This window comes from Mesoplodon mirus (genome assembly GCF_964341445.2).
Source record: "Mesoplodon mirus genome assembly, chromosome: 3".
Classification (NCBI taxonomy): domain Eukaryota; kingdom Metazoa; phylum Chordata; class Mammalia; order Artiodactyla; family Ziphiidae; genus Mesoplodon; species Mesoplodon mirus.
The window spans coordinates 46,803,445-46,827,756 of record NC_138978.1 but is presented as its reverse complement, the minus strand read 5'-3'; the positions used below and the strand labels follow the sequence as shown (position 1 = coordinate 46,827,756).

The following is a 24,312-nucleotide window of genomic DNA, read 5'->3' as shown; positions in this document are numbered from 1 at the left end:
ATCATCTGGCTCCATGCCTAGGTCTCCACCTCCTCTCCTGTCCTCACTCAAAACCGCCATACCACACTATTTGCAGTTCCCCAAATAAAACGTTGTTTCACATACTTCCACATGTTTGTGCCCAAGGTTTCCTTTGCTTAAAATGTCTCTCTCTTTTTTATCCTCCTGGAAAACTCCTACTAATTTTTCAATATTGAACACAAGCATCATCTTTTCAGTAAAGCCATGGTGGAACTGATAGTCCTCGCTGAACCTGGTGCATTTAATTATTTACTTATTTGCCTTCCCAACTAGCCCTTTAATTCTTTGATAGCAAGGATGTCTTATTCCTCTTTCTATCTTCAACACTTAAGCACAGGCTTGCCAGAGTAAATGTGTCAGTAACTGTTGTTAAATGAGCAAATAAATGAATGAATGTAAAGTACTTCACTGGGCACTACTAAGAAATATAATTTTCCTTTCTCAAAAACCTATGAATATGTAGTGGAGAATTAGGAAGACATATACTCATGAAAAGTTAGGTAAAAGTGCAAAATACAAGTCAGAATTCGGAAAAATTACATGACAAACGTAAAAGCAGGAATTCCCTGGCGGTCCAGTGGTTAGGACTCTGTGCTTTCACTACCAGGGCCTGGGTTCAATCCCTGGTTGGGGAACTAAGATCCTGCAAGCTGCACAGCAAAAAAAAAAAGAAAGAAAGAAAGAAAGAAACTTCAAAAAAGAATGTAAAAGACGTACAAATATTAATATATTATAAAAACTTAGAGGAAACAAATCATTACAGCTTAGAATAATCTGAAAAGGCTGCATGGAAAAGCATTGAGCTGAGTGTTAAAAGAGATGTGAGATTTGGGAGAATTGGAAAAAAAGAGGAAAGAAGTATTTTTTAAAAAAATCTTCTTTAACAATATACATAGATATACACACACATATATATAAGAGCTTGCTATAGGCTGAGATCAAAATGAGAACAAGAGGAGAGGGAGCTAGGATACAAAGACTTCATAAGAGCAAGATTTTCAGTCAAATCTCATTACAACAAATATAATTACAATCAAAATCTGCATATAATTCATACTTATATGATATAAACATTCATCTAACCAACATTTGGGCACCTGCTATGTTCTTGGCACAAGTCTAAGCACTGGGGATAAAGCGGCAAGTAAACAGGCAAAACCTTGGCCCTTGTGGAGCTTACATTCTAATGGGTGGAAATGGAGAAAAAACAACATAAACACATAAAATACTGTATATGGTAAACTAGATGATACGTGTTAAGGAGAAAAATTTAAGAAGAAAAGGAAAGACTGAGGGTTACAATTTTATACATAGAGAAAGTCTCACTGAGAAAATGAATTTTTGTCAAGACCTAAATGTCAGGAAGCAACTCTACAAATATCTAGGGAAAAAGAGTTCCAAGAAGAGGGAAGAGGAAGGACAAAGAGAAGATTAAGCGAGTGGAAGAGTAGTAGATGAGGTTTATGCAGGAATCAGATGAAGGCTGACCAACTGCCAATTATTTCCAATAAAAATCAATAAAATAAAATTTCAGTATACTAAAAGAATCCCGATAATCCATCTAGGATTTGCTATTCAGGAATCTAATATGTAACACAAGCTTAATTTGTTTCTATTTTCAAATTCCACTTATGAGAGATTTAATAGTCCCCTTAAATAAGAACTATACTAAATGAAAGCAGTCCCATCTCACTCCTAAAGCAGCTCCAAATTTCACAGAAACCACTGTATGATATGATGACAAAATGCACATAACACCACAGTGCAGCTAAACTTCTACTTGCTTTCATTTCAAGAGTCTGCTAAAAATATTTCACCAATCCTAAATTTATTTACCTTTTCCCAAAGGAGCTAGAGAAACAAGGATTTTTGTTGCAAGAATCTCACAGGATTTAAATGTCAAAAGATCAAATGTTGCACTTTTTTAAGAGATTTGTTCAGAGTTAAGTATGGAGTGCAAACCTTAAAACTATTTTTTTTTAATTCATCAAGGTAGAGTTAATAGGTATGAGCAAGCAGTAAAGCATTCGGACTAAAAACAAGGAAGGGTGCAGACTAAGCAATATCAAAACATTTTTAATGATAAGTCAGTTAAACACTCAATAGAACTTATCTAACCAGGCTGTTATGAAAGTTTAAAAACAAGTAGGTAATCTTATAAAGTAAAGTTCAGGCTGCTTGAAAGCATCCAAGCACAAAATGGAATGAGTTGAGACTACTCTAAGTGGTTCTTAAAGTGTGGTCCACAGACTCGAGGAGATCCCCAAGATTTTCCAGGAAGTATATGAGGTCAAAATTATTTTCATACATATATTGAGTCATTATGTTGTACACCTGAAACTGTTATATCTGAATTTCACCTCAATTTTAAAAAAACTTTTTCATAATAACACTAAGATATAACAGCTTAGTATGCCTTTTTCACTGTATTGACATTTGTACTGATGGACATATTGCACAGTGCAAAAGCAGTGGTGGGTAGAACTGTCTGCACTTTAGCACGAATCAAGGCGGCAACACCAAATTTCATTAGTAGTCATATTCTTCACTGCCATGCACTCTCAGTTTTAAAAAAATGCCAGTTTCACTTCATCGATGAAAAAATAAAAATTACTAATTTTGTTAAACCTGAACTCTTGAGTAAATGTCTTTTTAATGATCTGTGTGAAAAAATGGGAAGTACAAATAAGGCACTTCTGCTGCACGCCAAAGTGTGACGGTTGTCTTAAGAAGACATTTGCACAATCACTGGATATGCAAACTCAACTAGCCACTTTTTCCATGGAACGTACTTCAAAGAAAAGGGGGAATTAAAAAGAGCGTGAATAGCACAAGAAGATTCAACGAGGATATAGGTTAAATACAAGATATGCTTCCAACCCTCCAATAATTGATAGCATAGCCTAGAAGTCAGCTGGCAGCCTCCAGCTATAGTCTCGTCAGGATCCCTAGCTCTCAAGCTGAGACTACTACTCTCTTCCTGGGCAGCTGATCATATCACGGCACTAAGGCCTGGCCATTTCTGTCAAATACAGACCCTCTAAATGAAGAATTTTTGCTCTGGAGCCCTCACTGAGTCTGAGACTCTGTCAGATCTGAATCACACTCTGAGGCTCTCCCTGCCAATTCTGTTTCCTCCCCTTTCCTTTCATAGGAATCCTCCCCATCCCCCTTATACCTCTTGTATTCCTAACTGTGTCTTGATATCGGCTTCCAGAAGAACTCAAATTGGCACAGGGGGTACCAGAAATGGACTGAGAAAGCAGAAAGTAAGAATGCGGTTTGGAAACTAGATCACTTACTGTCCCACCGGCAATAGGATCTCATCCTGGGTGGTATGTGAGGCACAGACAGCCCTGGGCAACAAGATGGTGGCCCAAATGCTAAAACCTTCTTGGGAAAAGTGCTAAAACTTTCTTGGGATAATGCTTCCAAAGAGGAACATGTGGGCTTCCCTGGTGGCGCAGTGGTTAAGAATCCGCCTGCCAATGCAGGGGACACGGGTTCGAGCCCTGGTCCTGGAAGATCCCACATGCCGCGGAGCAACTAAGCCCGGTCACCACAACTACTGAGCCTGTGCTCTAGAGCTCGCAAGCCACAACTACTGAAGCCTGCACAGGAACAGCCCGTGCTCTGCAACTGAAGTCTGCACAGGAACAGCCCGTGCTCTGCAACAAGAGAAGCCACAGCAATGAGAAGCCCACGCACTGCAACGACGAGGAGCCCCCGCTCTCTGCAACTAGAGAAAGCCCATGCGCAGCAACAAAGACCCGACTCAGCCAAAAATTAATTAATTAATTGATTAATTTTTTTAAAAACAAAGAGGAACATGCCATGTGGTATAATGACTGTGATGTCTGAAAAGTGTAAGGGGAACAATACAAATAAGAGCAATGGAATGGCTGGCTGTCAGCTGTACTGACTCCCTAGAAAGGGCAGCTAACAATTGGAAACTAAGTGTGAAAGCCAGAGGGCTCTCTGGTAGCTCACAAACAAGTCCTTATCACTTACAGTGAAAGAGGAGAAAAAGATAGTTAAAGGCAGAAATGCTTCAAAGATGACTGAATGCTCAGTCAGGGCAGGTTTGTTATACTAAGGTCAGGGTCCTGGTTTGGAAAACACGGAAGCCTGATAGATGGGGTAGGGACAACTAAGATGGTTGCCCCCAAAGATTTTGATTCTCCAGACTCCTCTGCACTCCCAGAGTCTGCAGAGATGATGTTGGCACTTCCCACTGTGCATGAATACACTTCAGAGGTCTCTCACCTGCAAGGCAACAAGAGCTCCCCTCAAGATCTGCCCCCCACCTCCACTCTTGGTTGCCATGATAATAATTAATGTTAATCCTGTTAAGGACATCTTGGGCCTGATAAAAGAGAAAAGAGACAACACCCCAAAGTTGCTGCAAAAATTAGCCAGCATATACCAGCCGAATCAGTAAGGATACCCACAGTGTTGGATTTTGAGAGTACTTAATCAAGGAGGCCAAAACATTACTGAATAAGGTAAAGTTTGGTTGGGAGGTGGAAGGCCACTGTCTCAGAATATGGGGATTACCACTGTGCCAAGGACTTAGGGTTTTGTAACTCACTGCTAGGGTGACTCCCAGAAGCCTGGAAAATACAGCCCACACTGAATGAAGCTGAAATGCCTAAATTACCATGGCAGAGAAAGGATAATGGGATTAAAGGCTCAGGAAAGGGGGAACGCTGGAGTGGATATATTATGTGAGGTCATAAGACCCACCAGACAATTATGTGCCATAAGAGGGCCGATTAGACACACCACACACCAAGGCCATCAGGAATACACTGGTGAGACAGACCTTAGCATCACTAAGAATTTAAGTGGTGGCTCTCCTCTATAGTAGAGGCTGTCACAGAAATTGGTTCACTGATGATGGCAATGATGGGGCTCTGAAGCAACAGCAGCCAGGTGGTAGCACTTAAAACAGGAAGCTAGGGACTTCCCTGGTGGTGCAGTGGTTAAGAATCTGCCTGCCAATGCAGGGGACATGGTTTCAATCCCTGATGCGGGAAGATTCCACATGCCGCGGAGCAACTAAGCCCGTGCGCCACAACTACTGAGCCTGCACTCTAGAGCCCACGAGCCACAACTACTAAGCCCGTGTGCCACAACTACAGAAGCCCACACACAACTACTGAAGCCCGCATGCTTGGAGCCCATGATCTGCAACAAGAGAAGCCACCGCAATGAGAAGCCCGTGCACTGCAACGAAGAGTAGCCCCCGCTCGCCGCAACTAGAGAAAGCCTGAACGCAGCAATGAAGACCCAATGCAGCCAAAAATAAATAAAGTAAATAAGTTTATTAAAAACAAACAAAATAACAGAAGCTAAGGGACCACACTATCATCATGACTTGCAAGGTAGGAGACAGCCAATAAAGCTTGACCCACAGGGAGCCGGGGAGAGAGCTAACAGAACTTGGTGTCATTAGAGCAAAATAGACAGGCAATCAACAACAGTGCTGCTTATTAATATATACACAATCAAAGCAAGGCAAGAAGAGATAAGCACGAGACTGAGAGTAGTTGCCTCAATAAAAAGCTACTATCCCTTGCCTAATTCCTGGACCTGAGCCAGTTTTCAGATCCAGACCGACGGACTTAAAGAGATGGATGGGTCCCCAGGAGTAAGGACCCAACAACAAATTATATATATATATATATATATATATATTTCCCCAAAGGGACCTATGACTATTTACTCAGGTGACTATATAGGTATAGTGGGGAAAGGAAAATACCCAGACATCTGAAGAACTACTGGTCACAGAGGCTGAGTTAACGTTGATATCTAGAAACGTGGAACATAATTATGGCCCAGTTACAGGGGAAGGAATATAGGAACTAAGTAAGAAATAGAGTTCTGGCCAAAGTCTAGCTTATGGTAGGTCCACAGTCCACTGACCCACCCAGCACTTATTTTCCCAGGCCCTGAATACATAAACGGGATTGGCATACTTAGCAATTGAAAGGCCAAATGAGACCTAAAAATGTTTCCCCACTCCTTGGCCAAAACAATAAATCAAAAAAATATTGTGTCGGGGGTGGAGGTAAGAGGAATGGCAGAGATTAGCGCCACCCTTAAGGATCTCAAAGATGCAGGGGTAGTGGTCCCTTTCACATGTTTGTTTAATTCACTAGTCTGTCCTCTGTAGAAACCAGCTGGATCCTAGAGAATGATTGAAGACTACCACAGTTCAACCAAGTAGCAGCCATGACCATAGCTACCATGCTGGATGTAATATGTTTGCTACAGCAGATATACATAGCCTCAGGTACATGGCATACAGCCACTGATTTGGCAAATGAGTTCTTTTCTATCCCAATCAGAAACAGTTCCTTTCACATGGAGTCAACAACAGTATACACTCAGTTTTGCCTCAGGGCTATATTAATTGTCCTACTCTGTCATAAGATAGTCTGAAGAGATCTGAACTCAGAATAGCACACTAATCTAGTAAATCAGTGACATCATGTTGATCGTGCAAGATGATCAAGAGATGGCTAGCACGCTGAAGGATATATGTGCTCCAAAGGGTGGGAGAAAAACTATGAATATTCAGGGATCTGCCATTTCAGTGAAGTTTTAGGAATCCAGTGGTTAAGGTTATGCCAACACACTCCCTCTAAAGCAAAAGACAAACTGCTGCATCTTGCATCCCTACTATTAAAAAAAAAAAAAAAAGGAAGCACAAGGTCTGCTAGATTTCTTCAGATTCTAGAGTCAACACATTCTATACACTGCTGTGGCCCATGTACTGAGTAATACGAAAGGCTGCCAGCTTTGAGTGGAGTAAACAACTCTGCAGTAGGTCCAGGTTGTAGTGCAAGAAGTTCCTATGCTATTGGAGGTATAAATGGTGGGGAAAGACACAGTACAGACTTTATAGCAAGCCCAAGTGGGAGAATTACAATGCAGGCCCCTGGAGTTCTGCAGAAAAGTCATGCTATTAGAAAAACAACTCCTGCTGTGCTACTGGGCTCTGGAAGAGATAGAACGCTTGACCATTGGGCACCATATGTCCAGAACTGCCCATAATGAGCTGGGCTCAACAGGACTCTCCAAGTCATAAACTCCAGTGAGCTCGGTAACAATCCATTATGAGAGGGAAATCAAAAATCAAACCCAAGCAGAACCAAAGGGCACATGTAAGCTACGTAAGTAGGCAGTCAAGACTTTCCTGACACTTACCACAGTTGTGCCAGCACCCTTCCTCAGCTCACATCTATAGTTGTTTGGAGGATCCTATACATCCAAGTTAAGGAGGACATAAAAGCCAAAGTTTGGCTTATAAATAGGTCAGCTCAGTATGTGAATGCAAGCTGAAAAAAAACAACAGGTTCATTACAGCCACACTTAGGGGTGACCGTGACAGTGGAAAGGAAAAGTCTCCCTAAGATGGAGCTTCAAGTGATGTACTTTGTGTAGAAAGAAATGTGGCCTGAGATGAGAATATATACAGACTCATGAGCAATGGCAAATGGACTGAGTACCTGGTTAGGGGTCTTTAAGGAAAAAGACTGTACAATGGATGCAAGAAGATATGAGTGGAGGCAAATGAATGAACATACAGGTGTGAGCATAAAGTGTGAAAATCTTTCTCACGTGTTAATGCCCATCAGAAAGCATCCAATGCAGAAGAGACAATGAACAACCAAATAGACAAAATGACTCAGACAGCTGACATTAGCCACCCAGAACTGGCATGATGGGAACATGAACAAAGAAGCCACTGTAATAGAAATGAAGATGGAAGCAGAGAAGGAGGCAAGGATGCCCACTTACCAAGGCCCAATCAGGCTACTGCCAACTCTGAACATCCAACCAATGAGCGACACTGAGCCCCCAATACATCACTATGCCTCAAGCTGACCAACTGGCTAGGGGATATGGGGATATACGTATACATATAGCTGCTTTTCTTTGTTATACAGAAGAAACCAACACAACACTGTAAAGCAATTATACTCCAATAAAGATGTTTAAAAAAAAAAAGTTAAAGGTTCTAGGCACACTTTTACCAGGAGACATATCAAGGATCATACTGAACTATATAAATTACAGCTGCAGCCTAGGAATTTGGGACTCTGTATCCCACGACCAGGAGACAAGAAGTAGAATCACCACAATGAGGCTAATTAAACCTCATCCTCAGGTGAAGTAGGGCTGCTGTTACATAATGGCATCAAGGAGTACATCTGGAATTCAGATGATCCATTTGGGTACCACTTGATACTCCCCTGCCCAACTGTGACTGTGAACAGACAAATGCAACCACTCCAGCCTGAGAAGAGCATTGTTCTCAGACCCCTCAGAAATGAGGGCTGGGGTTTCCCTGGTGGTGCAATGGTTAAGAATCTGCCTGCCAATGCAGGGGACATGGGTTCGAGCCCTGGTCCAGGAAGATCCCACATGCCATGGAGCAACTAAGCCCGGACACCACAATTACTGAGCCGGCACTCTAGAGCCTGCCTGACACAACTACTGAAGCCCGCTTGCCTAGAGACCGTGCTCCGCAGCAAGAGAAGTCACCACAATGAGAAGCCCGTCACCGCAGCAAAGAGTAGCCCCCGCTCACTGCAACTAGAGAAAACCCACATGCAGCAACAAAGACCCAACGCAGCCAAAAATAAAATTTTAAATAAAAAATGAGGGTTGGGTCATACCACTAGACAAACCACCAAGAACTTCAGAAATTATAGCTAATGGCAAGAATTCAGGCTGGATAGTGGAGGAGACAAAGAGAACCACTGTGACCTGGAGACCAGCTACAGAGATGGAGGCTGAAGCCTGTCTCACTATCCTACTTTTAACTTTCCCATTAGGAAGAGAGGTCCATGGACATGGAGGAGCCGCTCTCAGAAAATGTTTAGAGACACAGATCCACACAGCATAAGAAAGGGACTGTGGCAATCACTTGGATCTCCCTTCAAAAAAGAACCTGCATTCAGGTGCAAGGAATACAGTTAGCTAGTAGCCTCCAGCTGCAGCATATAAGAATTCATCTCAGCTTTCCAGGGGAGTCCACACTCTCCTTGGGCAGCTCCTAGACAGTGACTAAACACAGTGGATTTTCTAGAAGCTGGCCATTTCTTCCTAATGCAGGACTCCTCTAACACGCAGTTTTTGCTCTGGAGCTTCTTATTGGGTTGTCCAAGATTTTTTTTCCAGATCTGCATCACAGACTGAGGTTCTCCTTGGTCAATTCAGCTTCCTCTCCCTTTCCCTTCACAGGTATTCTATTACCTACCCCCATAAAAATCCCTTGCACTAGTAACTCCATCTCAGTGCTTCCCAGGGGTACCTCCCTGGTGGCACAGTGGTTGAGAATCTGCCTGCCAATGCAGGGGAGCCAGGTTCAGAGCCCTGGTCCGGGAAGATCCCACATGGCGCGGAGCAACTAAGCCCGCACACCACAACTACTGAAGCCCGCGCGCCTAGAGCCCACGCTCTGGAACAAGAGAGGCCACCGCAATAAGAAGCCTGTGCACTGCAACGAGGAGTGGCCCCCGCTCGCCGCAAGTAGAGAAAGCCCGCGCACAGCAACGAAGACCGAACACAGCCAAAAGAAAAATATCGATGCTTCCCAGAGGACCAAACCAAACACACTTTGTAATTAACTTTTTTTAAATTAATTTATTTATTTTTGCTGTGTTGGGTCTTCGTTTCTGTGTGAGGGCTTTCTCTAGTTGCGGCAAGCGGGGGCCACTCTTCATCGCGCTGCGCGGGCCTCTCACTATTGCGGCCTCTCTTGTTGCGGAGCACAGGCTCCAGACGCGCAGGCTCAGTAGTTGTGGCTCAGGGGCGTAGTTGCTCCGCGGCATGTGGGATCCTCCCAGACCAGGGCTCTAACCCGTGTCCCCTGCATTAGCAGGCAGATTCTCAACCACTGCGCCACCAGGGAAGCCCCTTGTAATTAACTCTTTGTATGGATCATCTCATTTAGTCCACTAAAGTACTACTGTTATTCTCCTTTTACAGATGAGGAAACTGAGGCACAGAGACGTTAATTAACTTGCCCAAGATCACAAGGCAAAAGCAGTGAAACTAAAATTTGAACCCAGGCAGTCTAACTCCAAAGTCTGAGCTTTTAATTACTATGTCAGGGAAGACAAGATATTATCTTGTCAGCTTCAGATATTAAAATGAGTACTTATTCTATAATTTTATAGAAGAAAACAACGAAAGGATAGATGTTAAAGAAAAGCAGATCTTTGGTTAAATACAAAAGAAATTTTCTAATAATCAGCAGTAACCAACAACAGAATGAAGTCCTTCAGGAAGTAATCAGGGCTGATCACCAGAGGGTTCAAATAGCCATGGATATTGTGAGGGTGAGGCTTTATAAAACAGATAAAAGTTGACCTAGATCAGTAAAAGCTGTACTACTATTATGTGGATAAAAAGGGTTCCACGGCCAATTAGTCTGGGTAATATATTGCTAAATAAAGTGAAACAAATTTCTTTACTTTTACTCCTCAGTTTTTAAAATACTAATGTGCAGTTACAAATCTCTATCTGAGGGATCTAGTATGCTAAAAAAAAAAAACCCAAATTTATTGTATTTGACTAAAGAACACGTCCTTGCTCCTGGTCGAGGATGATTTCTTTGCTAAGTCAAGATTCACTGATCCAAGGACTGCAGAAAAAGCTAACAAGGAAAAGTACGACAATTTTCTAGCTGGGTAACAATTTTCCAACCAGTCAAAACATCACCTGATTACCTACACGTCAATCTTAGCATCTCTACTACCTCCAGGGTGGGTAGGCTATATAAAAGTTTTGTCACTAAAATGCATTTTATCCTTTTTGAATGCAAAACATGCCCTCCTTTGCTTTCTCAACAAATTCTCTTAAGATCTACAACAATGGGTCCACATTTTAATTACTGAATTCCCACTTTATGAGCAATATGAAAGCTTTAATTATTTCAAGTGTGCTACTGGTGATCTGGTTATTTTCATATAACACAGCTCTATATGCATTTTTCACAAACATAAACACATCACAAGAAAGGGCAGAAGAAAGGGAATAACAGGTAGAGAGGGAAAAGGCCTCAGTCACAAACTATTCATCCAGCTTATTTCCAGAGTTTTTGTGTTTTTATTCAGAAATATTTTCTCCTTATTCATTACAGGGAAAACTTTTATGTAAATTACAATCCCTTGGTCTTCATTCTCCCATCTTCCTCAGCCACTACCCACAGCCCACCGCCCCCCAATGCTGTTACTTCATTAATGACATTTACTCACCATTGCCTAGAGTTGTCCACATGCCATCTATCTTTTCATTGAGCTCTTCTTTAGAAATATTGAATAGAATATTAAATGTGGAAAGGGCCTTAACATCTAGCCCACCACTCATTTTCAGATCAGAAAAATGAGGTCCAGAGATCAGTCAGTATACTTATATAATAATCACAAAGCACGCATTTATCTACTTCAAAAATAAGTATATGAAAGCAGAAATTCCCAAAATACATGCACATACACATCTTTTTTTTATACAAATTGCTACATGCCAATAGCATACATCAAAGGCAAATCAACTAAAGTTGTGCTCTTCTAATTTGAATACTTCCTAAAGTACTATGGAAAATCTTATAAGAAAACAAATACAGAACACATGGGGAAGTTCACATGATGAAAAAGAGTGTGGAGTTTGTAGTCAGAGTTATATGGTTTGAATCATGGATGTGGGCTTAGGAAAGTCAATAAAACTCTCCAAGCTTCAGTTCCTTCAGCTGTAGAACATCCATGATACCATGGGTATTATAGGATCATTTTAAGAATTATAAATAACAGACATGAAACACCTACCAGAAAGATAGCACACCGTTGACAAAACTTTTACATTACACAAATAAGCAATAAAAGGCAAAAGAAATCAAGGAAAATGTTGTAAACCTGGAATCTTGGGAGGACTGGATAATGGGGCACACAGCTACATTTTATATTTTACTTCCCATTTTAGCCACACACATTTTATAAAATTCCCAGGCAAGCTACAGGTTTATTATAGGCATAATATGATACAATACTCATTGGCCAATGAATAGTAGACCCCATGGATTAGGTTGGAACCAGACCATGAAGAGCTGTGCCAGAATAAAGAATCTTAACCTTGTTTTTTAACCATTGAGCAGAAATTTCCAAGAGTGACCTCACAACAATCTCAAAAATAATTTACTTTAGCTACTAATTTTTTTAAACAACAAAAACAAAAAACTTTGGCAGCTATTACATCACCAGAATTACAAAGAGGTCTAGATGATGTATTCTGAAGTTTTAAATTTTTTCTCAAACTGGAAGTGTTTTACTTCAATTACTTTTTAGAGGTTGTTTCTCTCATTCAATTGAAAATGAAAAACGGAGACTAAAAATTACATAAACCTTGATGGAATATTTTCACAAAATTTTGATACTGCTCGTTCTTTATTTTAATAAACAGAATTCTGAGATAGGCTCTGTTGTGTTTTGAAATAATAATAATAACATATGATTTACTCTTTCTTCATTTTAATAAAACAAATTCTGGTAGATAAACTACCATGAGAGGTTTGTTACAAACAGAAATGCTTACCTCTTCATTAATACCAGCAAAAAGACTCCAGAACTGCTGTTTTTTATAGCTTTATACAGAAATTACGGCATCCAAAGCAACTATAAGATTGTGTAACAAGCCAGTTATACAATCTTGTATAACTTTCAGCCCACTCAGTTCAAAATCAGCATTAAAAGATCTAAAAGTGATCATAATCAAATGGGAAAACACAGTGGCTGATCCACTGTATGTAGAATGAAGGCCCCAAATGCACTCTGTTTACTCAAATAATGGTTCCCTGCAGAATTTCCTAACTAGTTTGAAAAAGCTTTAGAAACATTAGCAAGTCATTATTGCTGACTCTGAACTATGTCCTATAAAACCTCATAGAAAAGCTTTAATACTTTGAATGGAAACAAACAATAGGGGACTATACTACATATAAGAATAAAGAATTTGGGGACTTCCCTGGTGGCGCCATCGTTAAGAACCTGCCTGCCAATGCAGAGGACATGGGTTCAATCCCTGGTACGGGAAGATCCCACATGCCATGGAGCAACTAAGCCCGTGTGCCACAACTACTGAGCCTGCGCTCCAGAGCCCAAGGGCCACAACTACTGAAGCCCACATGCTGCAACTACTGAAGCCCGCACACCTAGAGCCCATGTCTTGCAACAAAGAGAAGCCACGGCAATGAGAAGCCCGTGCACTGCTAAAGAGTAGCTCCTGCTCAAAGCAACTAGAGAAAGCCCGCACACAGCAACGAAGACCCAATGCAGCCAAAATAAAAAAGAATAAAGAATTTTTAACAAATTTCCATTTAATTTTTTTAATCTAAGGCATGAATTTACTACTTCTGTATTTTTAAAAATGCAACAGAACTACCATCATTGATATTAAGTCACATATCCTTGAGGATGTATTATCATAAACAACCAGAAAGTTGAAAAGGTGATAACTCACTACAGAATTATCAACTAAAGAAACTATTATAGTCAAAAGCTAGGGCCACAAAAGCATTTTTAAGCTTAAATAAATAAATGTAAGAAATTTAAACTAAAAGATAATTTACAGAAAAAAATTTAGGATTTTTACAAAGAGTTCTGTAATATAAAATCCTGAACACCTCAACAGCCTCATCAACATGCATTAGGCCTCCCTTGCCCAATATGAATTCAATGCCTTTTTCTTGATTTCAGTGTGTCCAAAGAAATTTCCTCATCTTTACCGTATTTTATTAAAGGCTCTCAAAAAGTACTTCATAAATACAAAACAGTATATACTGTTTTAATTTTTCTAATAGTTCAGTTCTGTGAATGGGCTATTTATAATAATTCAAAAGAAAAATTTTAACAGGAAATATTTTATAAATAACATTTAAATTATTTTATTAAATAAAACCTACGGAGTATTATAAAGTGGAAGACATTCTACTAACTACACAGTTAAAATACTAATACTGATACCTTGGTTTCTCCTTAATTTAGCAGTCTCTAATACTTACAAATTGATCATACTGATTTTATATTCTTGGTAGTAAACTCCATAAATAATGACCTTTCAAGCTCTTTCAAACAGAAGTAAACAAGAAGTATATTTTCCACTTCAAGGGTAACACTGATTTACCAGGACTCATGGGACTGAATTACATCTGTGACTTACACATTATATCATTTAATCCTCGCAATAATCCTATAAGATGGGTATTATCAGCTTCGTTTTATAGGAGAATAAATAGAGGCTTAAAGGGGGTAAGAAACTTGTCCAGAGTTATACAGGTTATAAGAAAAGACTGGACCCCATATCTGACAGGTTATAAAAATCTAGTTCTAATCTACTGCAGTTTTGTAAGGAAAAGTTGATGTTTTGAAGATTCTTCAATTCTTAAATAATGTAAGTTTAATAAATTGATACTGCTTTTTGAAAACTAAGTATATGAACTATTTCTATTTGGTAACTGCAACTATGTATCTTTCACTGATTATAATATACTAAGAATGTTGTTCTATATAATGCAAGTTAGGTACACACAAGTAAAATCAAAGATCACGTAAAACTGAAAATGAATAATTGAAAAATGAATAAAAATCTGAAAATGTAACAAATATATTTTCACAGAGAATGGCTAATTTATTAGCTAGACACAGGGAAGAGCTAATTTATTTGCTAAAAATGAAATGGAAAATATGTGTAATAGTTAAGATCAAAATTGTTTTCTATCAAAAATTTCAAAAAATTCCAAAAGTAAACTCATTCTCTAAAAAATTAAAGCTACCAAGTTTTAAGTCACACAGAAATTCCAATGCCTGGTTTCTGTTTTTGTTTTCTCCAAAAGGAGGAATGGAATTGAGCATTTATTGAGCACCTTCTATGTGACAGACACTGAGTTAACTGCTTTTGATTACTTTTATCTCATGTAACCTGTTCTACTGCCCTGACTACTGAGGGGTACCATTACTCCAATAGCACATAAGTAGAAACTCAGGATCTAAATGTCACATTGCTATAAGAGTGCAGTAAGATTGCAGTAAGGATTCGTACTCACATCTGACTCCATATTCTGCACCACATCATGCAATTAACAACCACAAAACACACCACACACACCATCCCTTTAGCAACATGAGAATTTAAGTTAAAAATCCAAGCAGTTATCTTTCTTTCTTTTTTTTTTTTTTTTTTTGCGGTACGCGAGCCTCTCACTGTTGTGGCCTCTCCCGCCGCGGAGCACAGGCTCCGGACGCGCAGGCTCAGCGGCCATGGCTCACGGGCCCAGCCGCTCCGCGGCATGTGGAATCTTCCCGGACCGGGGTTCTCGGCAGGCGGACTCTCAACCACTGCGGCACCAGGGAAGCCCCAAGCAGTTATCTTTTAAAGAAGCTTTGTGCCCTGCAACTAGTCTGCGGCCAGCACATAACAGGTGCCAAATAAAAGTTTACTGAATGGAATGTAACAGGAAGAAATGGGATCATCTCCACTCACACCGTCTTTCTCAAGGAGTTAACATAATATTGCTCACCAGGCAACATATACAATTTTCTCCTTAAAGAATAAAACACTGAATCAGGAATTAGAAGAAAAAGGAATGACCATACATAAAAATTATTAATATTCTTAAAGGGCAAGCTACTGGATTAAACATAGAAGCCTTAAATAGAGATCCAGCATGTTCCACTCAATTACAACACTTATCTGACTCTGCCTTATAACAGTTCATTAGGACTTCCCTAGTGGCGCAGTGGTTAAGAATCTGCCTGCCAATGCAAGGGACCCGGGTTCGAGCCTTGGTCCGGGAAGATCCCACATGCCATGGAGCAATTAAGGCCGTGCACCACAACTACTGAGCCTGTGCTCTAGAGCCCGCGAGCCACAACTACTGAGCCTATGTGCCACAACTACTGAAGCCCGTGCGGCTACAGCCCGTGCTCCACAACAAGAGAAGTCATGACAATGAGAGGCCCGCGCACCACAACGAAGAGTAGCCCCCGCTCGCCACGACTAGAGAAAGGCTACGCACAGCAACAAAGACCTAACGCAGCCAAAAATAAATAAATTTATTTAAAAAAAACAATTAAACATGTCCTGCTTCTACAATTAGCTAGCTGCTAGCACACACCTTAGTCATTTTTGTGTTTCTCAGACACCAAGGACAGGACCTGGCAGTTAATATTAACAGCTAAAATTTTATAAAGATCTTTCACCGATTACAAAGCTTTTTCAGATGTATTTACCCTAAAAGGCTTGCAAGATAAGTATGATAACTATCTGCAGTTTACAGACAGTGACATTGAAGTCCAAGATTAAGAGCCAAGGTAAGTGGTCAGGTATCCTTCTGTAACACCACAGCTACCAGAAAAGGCTCTCAATAAATGTTTGTTGGTTGAATCAGCTGTCCCTAGAAATATGATTTTTCTAAGATTACCACCATTATCTGTCACTATGAGAAATGACTGTATTGCTTAAGATTTATAGCTTTGCTAGAAAACAGATACTTTCACTCAGCTTGACAAGGTTAATTAACTAAACTTATTACCAGTGATTCTCAAACTTTAGTAGGACTAATAACTGGGGAGCTTGATAAAAGTGAAGCTCCTTGGGCCACCACCATCTCTAGAAATACTGATTCAAGTGGCCAGGAATTTGCATATTTTAATAAGCACTCTCAGCTGATTCTAATGTTTGTAGTCTTTAGGGACACACTAAGAACTGAATTAGATTTTTTTAAACCTAAATTCATCTACCTCCCCCAAATTTTTTAATGGAGCCAATTTTTTACAGTTATAAATATTTAAGCAAAAATCTTACAAAAACAATTCAAGGCTATGGCATCGAATAGGATAGGTCCCCAAAAAACGTTTAATACACAAAACCTCCCTAGACCTGGAGCTTCACATGCTGCACAGAAGGTAAATCAGGGGTCTTTTAGGTAGTTACCCATGTTATTCTGTTTTAATTGATGAATTCAACTATGACTGCAATGTATTTTGTAAAACATTTTTATAGGTCTTATACAAATGACTGGATGTTCAACAGTAAAATGGAACAGTTAACTTTGAACCTAATACAGAGATAATAACTTAATCACCAACAATACAAGCCCATTTTAAAGTTTAAATGACCGCCAAAATGTTCTGAGATTATGGGTGACTTTTCCCCCATTATTGAACATTTACTGAGGGTTGGCATAGTACCTCTCTGTACTTTCTGAACTTTCTACAATAAGCATATTTTTTTTCAGGATTATAAAAGTTTTATAAGTATTTATTAATCCCACAACCTTCATACATAATGGGAAACAAGAATAACCTGAACCACATTTATCGTAAACTACAAACACCCAAATATCTGACTTATGGTACCAACTGTAATCACTAACTTTTTTAAAATTAATACCAGAACAAATCACTTAACTACTAAAATTTAGAATATGTCCTATTTCTATCAGGTATCTGTTATTAGCATGACTTTTTAAAATCCTCTTGTCATCTATCCTATGGATCTATTTAGGGAGACAATCTTGTAACGAGGACTGAGGCATTAAAATATTTACACTCTCTCGTGGCGGGGCGGGGGACCAGACCTTTGGTGTTTTGTTTTGTTTTTTTAAGATATTTTTCTAATTGCATTTATCTAGGAAACTTAACGTCGCAAAGCTGGGAGGGGGCTTTCTCCAAGGCAAACCACGCTTAGAAGCAAAATGTAACAGAAGAAGGCAAAGATGAGCTACCGGTAGGTGATGAAATTTCACCTCAAATAAGACGTAAACGGTTGTTTTCAGCCCAGTCAGGTGGGTGAATGACACTCCAGGAGTTCCTAGGGCTTTCAGGGCCCCGCACTTTCTGCGCTGTCTCTCTCTCCCTGCCCTCCCGCCCCTCCCCCCGGGACTCTGCGGGACTCAGCATGGGGCGCGGAAAAGCGCAGGCTGTTCGCAAACAGGCGTCCTCTGCCTGCCTCCGGGATGTACGTGCGGGGCCCAGGGTAAGAGGCTGCGCTCGGCCCGGCGCCGGGGCCAACCCGAAGGGTGCCAACTACCCTGCCAGTCCCCCGCTCCACACACCCGGCTGCCCCGCAGCCCAGGCCGGGGCGAGGGCTTCCCAGCGACGCGGGGCCTAGTCGCCCCCCACGCGCCTCCGGCCTCCCGGGGGACGCGAGAAAGAAGGGCTGAGGCCCCCCTAGCCGCGGGGTGGGGGAGGCGGCCGCAGCGGCAGGACGCCCCGTCCGCCCGGCCCGAGGGCTTGCCCAGGACCCTCCCGGGCGACCGAAGGCCAGCGAGCACGGGACCGCGCCGCGCCACACTCACCTCGAGCAGCGGCCGCCGCCGCCTCAGCATGGCCGTGGGGGTCGTCCCTGAGCAGACAGTCTCCTCCGGAGGGCACCGGCCCGGCCCCAGGCGCCGCCGCGAAGCCTCCCACTCCTGAAGGAGCTGTGGTTGCCGCTGCTGCTGAGGCCCAGCGCCCGCCGAGCCGCATCGGGCTCCCGGGCCGCCGCAGCCACGCGGATCCCGCAGGAGCGCCGCTGAGCCGGGCCGGGGGCGCAAGGCTGCGGCGGGACAACCGAGGTGCTGCAAGCGGGGATCCTCCGCGAAGCCTCCAGCGTCGCCGTGGCCGCTCCTGCCGCCGGCGCCGCTGGGCCACAGCGCCCCCTGGACCCCACGCCCGGCTACGGCGCGGGGACTGCGGCGGCCGCCCGGGCACGAGCTGCAGGGAACGCGAGGGAGCGCGGCCTGCCGTTGGCGGGGCCCCGTGTTCCCTGCGCAGCCCTCGGGCCCCCGGCCCGCCCCCGACGACGCCTCCCGGGAGCCGGAAGCCCCTCGGTCCCCACCGACCTTGGTGGGTCCCCTCCCCTCTCCCCAGTCCTCAGGCCTTGAGAACCTTTGCACCTTTTCTTTCTCTCCAGAAGGTACGTTAACGTTCCCGTCACTCGGACCTTCACCCGAGAGCAGGAGTGTGAGGGAATCTCCTCGTTTTCATCTCTCATGATTCAAGGGGGATCCCTCCTAATCCCTTCAGTGTGTCTGGATGCAAGAAGAGTGACCCAGAACCAACCTTCCCCCCCCTCCCCCAATCCTCTCCCGAAACAGTTGAAGGAATTGTCTTTGACCTTAATTTTTTTTGGATCTTGTGGCAGAGCATTTGAGGAATTTATCCTACGGATACCAAACCCTTAACCCCCAACCTCCCCCAAAATAGAAAAATAATAATAACATGCTGAGGAAGAGAAGACAATAGCCAACGAGTTGTCCTGAAATTCATAAATAACTTAAAGGTAAGAGAAGAACAACCATCTCTTCGAACTAACCCATTCCCCCACCCCCATCTCTACTCTTCCACCCCCAACCCCTGCCAAATCCCTGGTAAGGCTCTGAAGGAAGGAAATCGTTATATAGCTGGGGCTGTGGAATCCTTCTGTTTACAGATACCCCATATTCCATCCCACTCAAACTCTAGGCTGCAAAATCAGAAGCAAAAACAAAAGAAACAAGACTGTCAGAGGGAAAATAGGGAAAGAGAGAAACTCTTCAAATCCTGTGGTCCCATACTTTTACAAATAGTATACGTTATTTTATCACAAAGTGGTATAGTAGAATGAGCAGGGACTTTGGTGGCAGACAGATCCTGATACAACCAATTCCAGCTCTGTGGTGTGTAACTTTATGACCCTGGGCAAGTTATATAATATTTCGGAACCTTGGTTTTCTGATGCCTACCTTGCTGGTTGTTAAGATAATTTATGTAAAGGAACTGGCCCATGGAAGGTACTCAATAAATGTTAGTTCCTATTATCGTTGGTTCCAAAACACTCCCTCAGTCTTTCTTAGATTCAAGGTTGTTCTCATCTTTTTCTTTCTCTCGCAATCTGTGTGTGTGTGTGTGTGTGTGTGTGTGTGTGTGTGTGTTCGTTCCTATCGAAAGATGGGTGCATCATTTGTCATTATTCTTGGTCTGGGTAAAATCTCCCTAAATTTCACTAATGGATTTATGTAACATCCCTCCACTGAAGAATAATACAGCCTAGTATACTGGATCCTATGACATTCTGTTGCATGGCAGATATCAGGATAGAACCAGTATAGTTTTCTGTATAAAAAAGAATTATAAGGCAATTTCACCTTACCTTAGGTTATGTCCTAATAATAATAAATCTTAATGAGAAAGTTATATAAGGTCTCTGGGAATTTTCAAATAATAATTGAGCAGCCACCTTAGAGAAAATATAACCTAACAGCTCGCTTCCAATCAATGAAAGCTGTTCCTGTGTGTACCTTCACCACCTACTTCTGAGTCACATCGCAAAAAAGTCACTATCCCCTTTTTATAACGAGAAACTGGGGCTCAGAAGGAAACTGACTCATCCTCACAACAGCGCTGTGAATTAAGTAGTATACTACCACCATTCTACATGTGAAATGCATCCAACATAAGGAAAAGCTGGAAGTAGACCCTGAGATTCCTTCAGTCTCCCATCTGATGCCCTAACAGTCCTTTCTTCAGTATTTAGAAAATACTATAAGACTAAGTTACTGTTGCTAAAAAAATTTCAATCTAGAGAAATGGGCCCTTTAGTTGAGATTAATATGGCAACGTAACATTAGCACTGTGCTTTCCAAGCCTAGTTCACTATCACCATAGGAAATCTGCATTTGTTTATGAATAATCATGCTACCCAGGGTGTAGCTACTACGTGAAGATGATTCATTTGTTTCCAGGACCAGTTTCCTCTTGCTTCCCGCTTTCCCTCCTTCTATTCAAATTATGTTGCTCAAAGAGGCTGCCTTTATCATCACAACCACTTCCCTGATTAAAGTAGTCCACTTTAAATCTTTTCATCCACGATTTTATTCCGTTGTTTTGACTCTTCCTACCCAATCTGCTCTCTGAGATGTCTTTCATCTGTTCTCTTCTCCCCTACTGTAAATCTCTTTCATTTTAATCTACCTTGACCTGCTGTCAATTGATTTGGTTACCCTACCCTCAGTTTTGCATTGATTTCCACTTCTATTCAGTGACTCTAAAATATCTCCTTATTCCCAACCTGGTAAACCTACTTTTGTTTTTATACCATATACGTACTATAGAAAGCCAGTATTCTAAGAATGGTTTCTTCAAATGACTTTAAAGTGTAGCACCCCAAACAAAATTTTCTTTGCTCCTTAAAATTTGTTCTTTAAAATTCAGGCCTTTTATTTGTCAATTATAGCTGGGAAAAAAATATTCAGACCAAAATGATACTCATTTTCTGGCTTGGTGAATGGCATAGGAATCATCCTTAACTCTTGTGTCTCTGTCCTGGACAACTGGTCACTAAACCTGATAAATTCTACTTCTTGCTTTTATTGAATTTCTTTCCTTCTCTCCAACTCCACTTCTATAGATGCACTGAATGAAAAGAAAGAAGGGGGGCTTCCCTAGTGGCGCAGTGTTTGGGAGTCTGCCTGCCGATGCAGGGGACACGGGTTCGTGCCTCGGTCTGGGAAGATCCCACATTCCGCAGAGCGGCTGGGCCCATGAGCCATGGCCGCTGAGCCTGCACGTCCGGAGCCTGGGCTCCGCAACGGGAAAGGCCACAACAGTGAAAGGCCCGCATACCACAAAAAAAAAAAAAAAAAAAAAAAAAAGAGTATATACTGTATAAAAGTTGGTTTAAAAGAAAGCGCAAAACCTCTTCCATGCTCCCAGATAATCCTTGTGCTTCCCAATTTATAAGTACTCAATACTACACTGTCAGTATGTGTTTGCTTGTATGTCTCCCCTATCAGATTGTAAATGTTTGATTCATCTCTGTGTACCCACAACCAGTCTCAGCAAAGAGTACACCTCAGGGGATGTTAAGCTGAACAAAGCTGTGGCTTAGTGTGATGTGCATCAGGCTAGTCCATCCCACCCACTCAGTTACTTTTTAGGCCTTACCTGTTAACTTCCAGGGTCCACCAAAGAGTAAGATGCCCCTTCAACAGGCGGTTGCCCTGCAGCCCAGAATTGACCCCAGCCTGCCGCTGCCAGCTATGGTCTCCCCCACCCCTCTGACCAATTATAGCCAGGAATCAAACCCAAAATTCACAGTTACCTGTTACCAAACAGGAGAGCCCTAGAGCAAGCCAGAAGTCAGTAAAGCAACACAAACTTAGAAAGGAAACTGGGGATGTTTGGGAGTTTGTTAGGTCACTTGAGTCATTTCAAAAGGAACAAAACAATTCCCATTTTAGGAATGAAGCATAAGGAAGTAATCAAATATATGAAGAAAGATATGTGCAAAAAGATGTTTATTATATATTTTACTATAGATTTATAACATAAAAATGTAAGGAAAGCCTTAAATGAATTACAGCACCTCCACACAAAGAAATATTGTACATCTATTAATTGCATTTTAAAGAATTTTAAAAGACATTGAATACTGCTCATGATTCAATATCAAATTGTGTTAAGTAAAAAAGATCATTGTATGATCCCAATTATGTTTTTATATATTTGTAAAATATATAAATATATTTATAAGGAAATAGTACAAAATGTTATATGTTTGTGGGGTTTTTTTAACTTTTTTTAAAAAAATAATTTCATATTTAAAGAAAAGTTGCAAAAATACTACAAAAAAATCCCATATATCTTTCACCCATATCTAACCACATTTGCTTTATTCTGTCTCTTTCTTGTGTGCACACGTGCTCTCATTCTCACTCTTTCCTCTGTCTCTACAGAGAGGTAGATATGAATATAGATATTTAAAGAAACTACTGTAATTATTTTCTGATCCATTTATCCCTAAATATTTTTCAGTATATTTCCTCAAAATAGTACAAATACCAGGACTTCCTTGGCGGTCCAATGGTTAAGACTCTGCACCCCCAATGCAGGTCGCACAGCCCGATCCCTGGTTGGGGAACTAAGATCCCAAATGCCCCACGGTGGGGCAAAAAAAAAAAAAAAAAGTACAAATATCACAGTACAATTATCAAACTCAGAAACTAATATTGATACAGTACTGTGACTTAATCTATGACCTTATTCAAATTTTGCCAATTGTCCCACTAAATATTCTTTATAGAAAAAGAAAATCACTTTTTTTTCTGGCCCAGGATTCAGTGCAGGATCACACATTATAATTAGTGTCAAATCTCTTTAATATTCTTTAATCGGGAACCATTTCTCAGTCTTTGTTTCATATGACCTTGCCATTTTTATGGCATTTTGTAAAATATCCCTCGATTTGAGTTTGTCTGATGTCTCTTCTTGATTAGATTCAGGTTATGCATTTTTGGCAGGAGTACTACAGAATTCATGTTCTGTCCTTCTCAATGCATCACATCAGAAGACATGTGACACCTGTATAGGTGATAGCAGTTTTGTTCACTTGATTAATTAAGGTGGTATCTGCCAGGTTTATTCAGTGTCAGTAACCATTTTGCTCTTTGTAATTAATAAATATCTTGTGGAGAGATCACAAGTTTTAACATTCATTGATAATTCTTGCTTGAAACAGTTATTAGTATAGTAGTTGCCAAATTTCTAATTCCATCATTATCATTCCTAATACATTTTTTTATTTGCCTTCCTACTGTATGGGCAAACTTTTTGCTTCTCCCCCCATTTATTTTTTTAATCACTTTATTGATTTATATCAAGATAAACTCATCAATTTTTATTTTATTCTGTGAATTTTATAATCATTAACCATCATTTTTTTTGAATTTTATTTTATTTATTTTTTTATACAGCAGGTTCTTATTAGTTATACATTTTATACATATTAGTGTATATATGTCAATCCCAATCTCCCAATTCATACCACCACCACCACCACCACCACCCCCGCCACTTTCTCCCCTTGGTGTCCATACGTTTGTTCTCTACATCTATGTCTCTTATTTCTGCCCTGCAAACCGGTTCATCTGTACCATTTTCCTAGGTTCCACATATATGCGTTAATATACGATATTTGTTTTTCTCTTTCTGATTTACTTCACTCTGTATGACAGTCTCTAGATCCATCCACATCTCTACAAATGACCCAATTTCATTCCTTTTTATGGCTGAGCAATATTCCATTGTATATATGTACCACATCTTCTTTATCCATTTGTCTGTCGATGGGTATTTAGGTTGCTTCCATGACCTGGCTATTGTAAATAGTGCTGCAATGAACATTGGGCTGCATGTGTGGTTTTGAATTATGGTTTTCTCTGGGTATATGCCCAGTAGTGGGATTGCTGGGTCATATGGT

General features: G+C 41.1%; 1 protein-coding gene and 1 long non-coding RNA gene across 2 annotated transcripts in view; one reads left to right on the top strand and one right to left on the bottom strand.

Moving 5' to 3' along the window:
* Positions 1-18,713, bottom strand: part of ZFYVE9 (zinc finger FYVE-type containing 9) — a 190,163-nt gene extending 171,450 nt beyond the window's left edge. The window contains exon 1 of the mRNA XM_082615903.1: positions 18,392-18,713. The gene's annotated coding sequence lies outside the window, so the exon portion shown is untranslated. The remainder of the gene's footprint in view (positions 1-18,391) is intronic.
* On the top strand, positions 18,002-22,398 carry LOC309801271. The gene is made up of 3 exons (XR_014293551.1): positions 18,002-18,069; positions 19,219-19,356; positions 21,463-22,398. It is a non-coding gene; the product is annotated as an uncharacterized lncRNA (long non-coding RNA).
* Positions 22,399-24,312: the final 1,914 nt, after the last annotated feature.